This window comes from Octopus sinensis, linkage group LG3 (assembly GCF_006345805.1).
Source record: "Octopus sinensis linkage group LG3, ASM634580v1, whole genome shotgun sequence".
In the NCBI taxonomy this organism is placed as follows: Eukaryota; Metazoa; Mollusca; class Cephalopoda; order Octopoda; family Octopodidae; genus Octopus; species Octopus sinensis.
The window spans coordinates 56,320,483-56,328,948 of NC_042999.1; the positions used below are offsets into that span (position 1 = coordinate 56,320,483).

General features: G+C 40.3%; 1 long non-coding RNA gene across 1 annotated transcript in view; it reads right to left on the reverse strand.

The window, feature by feature from the left end:
* Positions 1-1,579: 1,579 nt before the first annotated feature.
* Positions 1,580-8,466, reverse strand: part of LOC118762455 — a 16,151-nt gene continuing 9,264 nt past the window's right edge. Inside the window, exon 2 of the long non-coding RNA XR_004998208.1 lies at positions 1,580-2,662. This is a non-coding gene — a long non-coding RNA (uncharacterized LOC118762455). The remainder of the gene's footprint in view (positions 2,663-8,466) is intronic.

The window sequence follows — 8,466 nt, forward strand, 5'->3', positions numbered from 1 at the left end:
GTGGACTTATGTCGAACAACTGTTGTCAAGTATTGGAAGAGTGCAGCTGTCCGCTGAGTCAATTGTAAAAATTGACCCACCTGCCTCCTTGAATAAAGTAGGTAAGATTTGTTTTCTCGTAGTAGTGGCAGTTGCGAAAGAGGTTATAAGGAAGAGCAGAATGAAAGGACTTGTGACCGGCAACTTCATCTCTGGCCCTGTACTGGTGACTTTTTTCACTTTGCATCTGAAAAGGAAAATAGGGCTGGAGAGGAAATGCCTGTAAGTTGTTGTGTTCTGGAAAAGATGGAAGAGTGTGGTACGGATGTTGCGAATGAATGTACCCACATGAATATCCCATAAAAGATTTACCTAAAGTATCAGTTGTGGAACGGGGCTTATGGGGTCGAAGCAGAACCCGTCCCCTGTTTCATTGTTTTTGTGTCTTTGTTTAATCATTCGAAATACTTTGTCATGAATTTAAAAAGAAAAAAAACAATTTTATCTTTCTGTAAATCATCTGATCCTGCCAGATTGTACTGTCCCTTCTTTTTGACCCCTAGTGGGTAATAAAAAAATCTGAATACTCTTTTACTTGTTTCAGTCATTTTGACTGTGGCCATGCTGGAGCACCGCCTTTAGTCGAGCAAATCGACCCCGGGACTTATTCTTTGTAAGCCCAGTACTTATTCTATCGGTCTCTTTTGCCGAACCGCTAAGTAACGGGGACGTAAACACACCAGCATCGGTTGTCAAGCAATGCTAGGGGGACAAACACACACACACATATATATATACATATATACGACAGGCTTCTTTCAGTTTCCGTCTACCAAATCCACTCACAAGGCATTGGTCGGACCCGGGCTATAGCAGAAGACACTTGCCCAAGATGCCACGCAGTGGGACTGAACCCGGAACCATGTGGTTGGTTAGCAAGCTACTTACCACACAGCCACTCCTGTGCCTATACGGAATAGTATATTCCGACACAGCATTACTCTTTTATAAATCCTTTAGATGAACTCTGATGAGGAAATATAGATGATTGTTATGGTTGGAATTATCTCGCCCATACAAACCTATATCTTCTCGAAACGGCCGCCAGACTTTGCAGTTGTTCAAGATTCCTTTTAAAATCATTTTATACCAACTTCCTCATCTTTTTGGATTACCGCTATACATTCACCATCCGTATATTTTAATATCCTCGTTGATTTTAATATGGACATACATTCTCGCAAGTACATTTATGCATTTTTATATATTTATATACTTCTATATTATATCTTGTATATATGAGTGCATTTATGTATGCTGTGAAGTATTCCGACGCTTTGAAATATATTGGATGAATATGAACACTGACCTTTGAAATTATTCTCTCTTCCTTTGGTTTTATATTCCTTATGGTCTATTAGAGTGCTAATCAGTTGTGCTGTATAAGGGGATAATTATCCCATTTATTTCTTCATTACACACACACACACACACACACACACACACACACACACACATTATATATATATAACAATAAGACCGAACCTGAGGCAAACCAAAATAATAATAATTAAAATAATTAAAATAATGATAAGCAGAATGAATCAGCTCACAGTGTAGGTTTTTATTCTTTGAGAAAATGAAATACAATTATGACTCTATGGAAATACAGTTATGTTTTAAAATATTTTTTCAACTGCTTCCGGAATGAAAATTTTCAGCAACGACTGGGGCATACTGAGACACAACGGCAACGTCGTCTTTTGTGTAATAAATAGAAACTGACTGACTGTAACAAAATTATTTCCCTGAAATCAAATAGTTTAATATACATTAGTTTCTGTAATGATTCTAAACATAGACGATTAAAATAGTTTTAATTCTGTCTGCTGAATTAAACAATACCTTCCGCAACAATAGTTTTTTAGAGCATAATGTTGACACAAACTTTATTGCTGTCTCAAATGTATTACATGTAATCTCGTTTATCTCTGATTAATTCATCACTGATTCGGAATAAAACGGTTTGTTCAATTCTGAACCATGTTACATTTATCAAGGTTTGATCTCTGATAAAATAGGTTGACGATCAGTCGAAAATTCTGCTTGTACTGCATAAGTGCGTTAAAACGAGCCCACCCCTATAATGCTCAGCTCCCAGAATGCATAGACTATAACTTGTGTTTATCTGACCATTCTGTGAGACTGCGTATTTCTTTATACGAACTTACGAGCTGATATCCAACAATCTGAGATCAGTAAAAGGAACATATTCGAAGGCGCTCGATCCAAACAGACGGCACAAACTCGTATTCTCTGCAGAAAAAAGGTAGAAATGATCAAGAAAATAGTGACTGTGGAAGCTTCGCTACTGTGATTTCGCGACTTTGGTGTCAATGAATCTACTATTAATTCCACTTACAAAGTACGCGGATTTCATGTACCACTGATTCAATTATCACTATATTTTGTGTGTGTGTGTGTGTGTGTGTGTGTGGTGTGTGTGTGTTTTATACCAAACCCCCGTGATAAAAGAGGATAGATGTAGGCCTTTAGAGACGTCGACACTGTTGTAGGGGTTGATGCCAGGCCTCCAGTCTAGTCATAACTCCCTCTCTTCAATCTCACAGAGATGTCAAGAGTACATTTATTCATTCACACACACACACAAACACACACACATCTAAATACATACATACATATATATATATTATATATATATATTATATATATATATATATATATATATATATACGAGGGGGCGCTGAAAAGTTTCTGGCTTTGGGTAAAAGAAAACACGGGAGGATCAGTTAATTATTATTTCATTTAAGATATCACCACACCCCCTCAGATTCACACACTTATTACAGCGGTCCTTTAGCTTTTCTAAGCCATGTAAAGGAACTCAGAAGGTTGGGCCTCACACCAGGCTTTTCGCGATATCCTTAAAGCCAGGACCTTTTCAGCACACCCTCGTACATGCATACATCTGTATATCTATGTGTGTGTGTGTATGTAAATATAAATAAATATATATATATATATATATGTATGTATGTGTGTGTGTGTGTATAGATATGTATAAAGAAAATGGGAGAAGAAAGAGAAGAGAGACAGAAGTGAGAGAGTAGAGCACGAGAACAGCAGTTGCTTAATGATGAAAGAGGTACAAAAGAATAAAAGAATAAAGGAACAAAAATTATAACAGAACACAATGACGTATTAACTCAAGCTTGAATCGTTTATACAAAATAATAGAAAAAAATAGTAAATCTGGGCTAAGGAGATTTATTCCAAGTGATGTTGTCTTTTGTTCACGTTACCATTCTTCAATGTATGTATGTATGTATGTATGTATGTATGTATGTATGTATGTATGTATGTATGTATGTATGTATGTATGTATGCAGTCATGTATGTGTACTTGCGTAGGAGATACGTCCTTCGTCACCGGTAAGAATTCGACAAACGGCGTTTCTCCTAAGCTAGGAGACTATTAGTAGTTGAAAAAGCTGATTTAAGCCGACGAAGTTGTATACGTACATACATGTATGTATGTATGTATGTATGTATGTATGTATGTATGTATGTATGCATGCATGCATGTATGTATGTATGTATGTATGTATGTATGTATGTATGTATGTATGTACGTGTATAGTTGAAATTTACAGATAAAACAAAAGATGAAGACAGGTGTATAAACAAATAGCAGGTATATTCGTTTGACGCTCGTGAAGGTGAGAAAATCTTTTATGTTTTGAGCCTACGCTCTTCATCAGAAAGGAACACAAGGTAATAAACAGAGAAAGAATTTTTTAAAAAAGCTTTTGGAGTTAGCGGTCAATCATGGCGAGGTGTATATACTTGTTTCAGTCATTTGACTGCGGCCATGCTGGAGCACCGCCTTTCGTAGAACAAATCGACTCCAGGGTTTATTCTTTGTGAGCCTGGAACTTATTTTATTGGTCTCTTTTGCCGAACTACTATGTTACGGGGAGGTAAACATATATCTATATAATCAAACCCTAAACCCTTCTTTAAGAATATTATAGAATCTGCAATCGTGCATTGTAGCGTAGGGTCACTCCTCGAAAGAGGATAAATGTAACACTGAATGTACAATTCAAAAGTGTTTTTATCCCACTCTTAATGCAGATGCAAGCCAGCAAACCTGTGGAGTTCTTTAACAGATGTAAAAAGGAAGACAAACACAACTCTTACAGCACTTCGAATAGGTGTTAAGGCAGCTAATAGGAGTTGAGCTCAATATACAGGTAGGCTGGAAATTTCCAAGCCCTTCGCTACCAGCACACGAATCTGAATGAAATGCAGACAGAATGCACTGGCCAAGGAGGGGTTGCAATCTCAGGGCGTGACCTGATGTATCTTTCCGGCTGCATATTACTGAATTGGTAATAAAATGCAACAGGCTGGCCGGATGGATACTTAGAACTTTCAGAACGAGAGAACAGGAAACCAAGATGGTCCTACGGAGTCCCCAGCCGCTTACACAACTGCTCTTGACTATGGTCACCACACAGTGTAAAATTGAAGCAATCCAGCGAAGCTACGCAAATTTCGTCTCAATACATGTTAGCTACTGGGAGAGGTTGAAAAAGTTAAGACTCCACTCCCAAGAACGAAAACGGGAAAAATGTGCAATGATATACATCTGGGAAATCCTGGAAGGTCTTGTACCAAACTTTGGCATTGAAAGTCACACAAACAGCAAAATGTGGTGTTACTGCATAGTACCAAAGATCCCAACATTGCCATCAGGATACGGACCAAATACTGCAACAGTTTGGCTTTCAAGAGCCCACAGGTCTTCAATATCCTCTTTAAAAAATCCCGAGAGACCTAGATGGGGTGGATGCAGGTGTCTTCAAAACAGAACTGGATCTCCTCCAGTCAAAAGTTCCAGATGAACCTACCTCACTGCAAGAAACGCAAATGAGGACAACGGCATCGAACTCCCTCATTTACCAAATGCCACACGTCAGAGGAGGTTTCAAGCAGTAAAACGGTGGCAAAGCTATCCGCAGTGCCCCAGCATGGCCGCAGCTCTCGAGCCGAAATTAGTAAAAGAATGAAAAGAATACATACGTACATACATGTGTGTGTGTGTGTGTGTGTGTGTGTGTGTGTGCATGCATGTTTTGTGTATACACCACAGACTTATGCAAATATATTCTTCATCTAATATTTTATTTGAGTTTTCCACAAATTCGACGGATAATGGTGAATCCATTTTCATAAGAGTTCCTCAGTTGAAATCCTGGCTATGACTCTATACAAACACACGCACACATACGCACGATCATACGCACACGCACACATACGCACACGCATACACTTATTTAAATGCGCTCATATACATATATATATACATTCACACACACACACACACACACACACACACACACACACACACACACACACACACACTTATATACATATATACGTACGCCTGATTGTTCTCATGAGCAACATAGATGTGGCCCTTCAATGTTGCTGGGCGCCTCTAGCAATAGGTGTTGAGAGGGCGAGCTTAGGCCCCCACCTCAACTCATGCCCTTCATTCCGTCATTGAGTGTTTTGCATTGTTTTGCTACGGCCAGCCATCGTATGCAGTACAAAACAGAGCTGTTTAACAGCAAGCGATGCCTGCGCTTGAAGCTTTTTCAAGCGAGAGACACCCTCGTCTTCGTTGAAACATCTCTCTTAGAGAAGGCGAACTCTGATGTAACGCTTTCGAATATGTCTGCATCCAATGATGTGGACTAGTTTTTTTTTTTCTTTTGTGGGGGCAAATACGTACATACAAACATCCGTTTAAACATATAGACATACATATAAGCACACACACACACACACGCGTACATAACCATTGTCTCCTTTTGTTTCTAAAAGTTCATTAAAGTAGACAGACATAGATCTATTCAACAGTGCAACTTCCTTTTCGTAAAGTTCACAGACTTTACTTTAATTCTCTTTTCTTCTTCTTCTTCCTTTACATTGTGGTAATTTCGTCCGGTTCCTTCGGTTTCTCGCCAGGGAGGGATGTGTACATCTTACCCCCTGATTTGGTTTCAATATCATCGAACATAATTGGCTCCCGCTTCTCGTCCGGGGATCGAACGCCGAGACAGCAACTTCGCAGGTGACATTTCTCGTCCGAGGTACTTGAGAACACCTTGTCGTACATTAGGGTTCCCACCACACCGCCCAGCAAATCTCCGACCCAATAGATCTGAAACAAACAACGAAAACACAAAGAATAAGATGAAAACAAAACAAAACAAAAACAATAACAAAAATAAAAGCAAAAGATTCATTGCAAAAAAAAACCCCTCATAACTTCTCTCTCTCTCTTTCTCTTCCTTCCTTTCTATCTCTCTCTTTCCCTCTCTTTCTCTCTCACACGTACACGCACGCACATGCGCGGGCGCGCACACACAGACACAGACACAAGCAGAGATACACACACATACACATACGCACACACACACACACACACGCAGCACATGCGCGCGCGCACACACACACAGACACACACAAACACAAGCACAGATACACACACACACACACGCACGTGTGCGCGCGCACACATATACATACACACACGCCCATACACACACACACGTACGCGCACACACACACACTCCAACGTACGCACACATACACTCACACACGTGCGTACACACACACACACATACCAATGAAAGGCACATTATGCTGTTCACAGCTTTAATGACCACTGACCCTAAACCATTACTGTTGTTTTGTCTCGGGTCACTCTGATCCATAAGACCTATCATCAAATCTATTCCAGTCGTGACTCTCGCGACTTTTCTCTGAGGAAACTTGCGTTTACATTAATGTTTAGGAACGCAAACTCCAACACACGTACACACACACACACACACACACACACACACACACACACACACACACACACAGCATTCTGAACACCATTTCCTCTACATCAGCACGACCATCACCATGACCACCACTACTACAGCGCTCCCGACAACAACAGCTACAACTGTACACTACATCACTTATTTCTTGCAACTAATCAACAACTAATGCTACTACCAGAGCCACCACCCCACCACCACCACCACCACCATTACCACCACCACCACTACCTTCACCACTACTACCAGCACCATTATTACCACCATCGTAACCACCACCACCACCACCACCATCATTGCCACCACCACCGCCACCATTATTACAAACATTACTACCATCACCATTATTACAAACATTACTACCATCACCATCATTATCACCACTACTACCACCACCACCATCATCACCATTACCACCACCACCACCACCACCACCATCATCACCATTACCACCACCACCATCATCACCATTACCACCACCACCACCACCATCATCACCATTACCACCACCACCACCATCATCACCATTACCACCACCACCACTACCATCAGAATCACAACCATCATTACCATCGCAACCACTACTATCACCACCATCTCCATCACCATCACCACCAACAACACTAACACCACAACCACTACCTATCACCAACCACCTCCACCGTGTTTACCACAAATAACACAACCGCCGCGCCACCACCATCGCTCACTCCACCGCCTCCATCTCTCTTCAACAATCCCTCCCCTCCAAACGTTTGTCATTTTCGCTCCCCGACCCTGCTCTCCCACTGCACTTAAAAGCCAGCAGGAATTCCAGCAATGCCAAAAATTGCTGGTTCAGGGAACGTTGTCATAGCAACACCATTTTGCAGATAAACAACAACATCTGAAGAAGCAGCAAGCGATATCGATAACAACAACAATAATTGCTGCTGTCGCTGCTGCTATTGTTGTTGCTGTTGTAAAACGCATGGAAAAAGTCATCGAGGGATATAGGGAATCGAAACCAAAATACGCTTAAAAGGAACCTCGTCAGCTAGCTGCCTCCATTCAACACATAGCCACCTCCATTTGGCGAGGTTGCAAACCCACACGAATAGCTACCACACTATCTGGCCATGTTGGAATTATCACGAATATTTTTCACGAAATTCCAATTTCTTAAAAAAAATTGCATGTGTGTGACGCATGAGCTTCTTTTTCACAATCTCTTAAAATTATCACAATCAACTTTATCTATCTATCTATCTATCTATCTATCTATCTATCTATCTATCTATCTATCTATCTATCTATCTATCTATCTATCTATCTATCTATCTATCTATCTATCTATCTATCTATCTATCTATGTGGCTAGTTAGCTAGCAGTCTATCTATCTACATTATTTACATTATTTACATTATTTACATTTGACGGATATTTGTCCTCATCTTGTTTGTTGTTAACATGACATTTCGACTGATATATCCTCCAGCCTTCATCAGGTGTCTTGGGGAAATTTGAACCTGGGTTCTCATTCCTAAGGTATTTTTTCGATGTTGCTGTTATTATTATTAT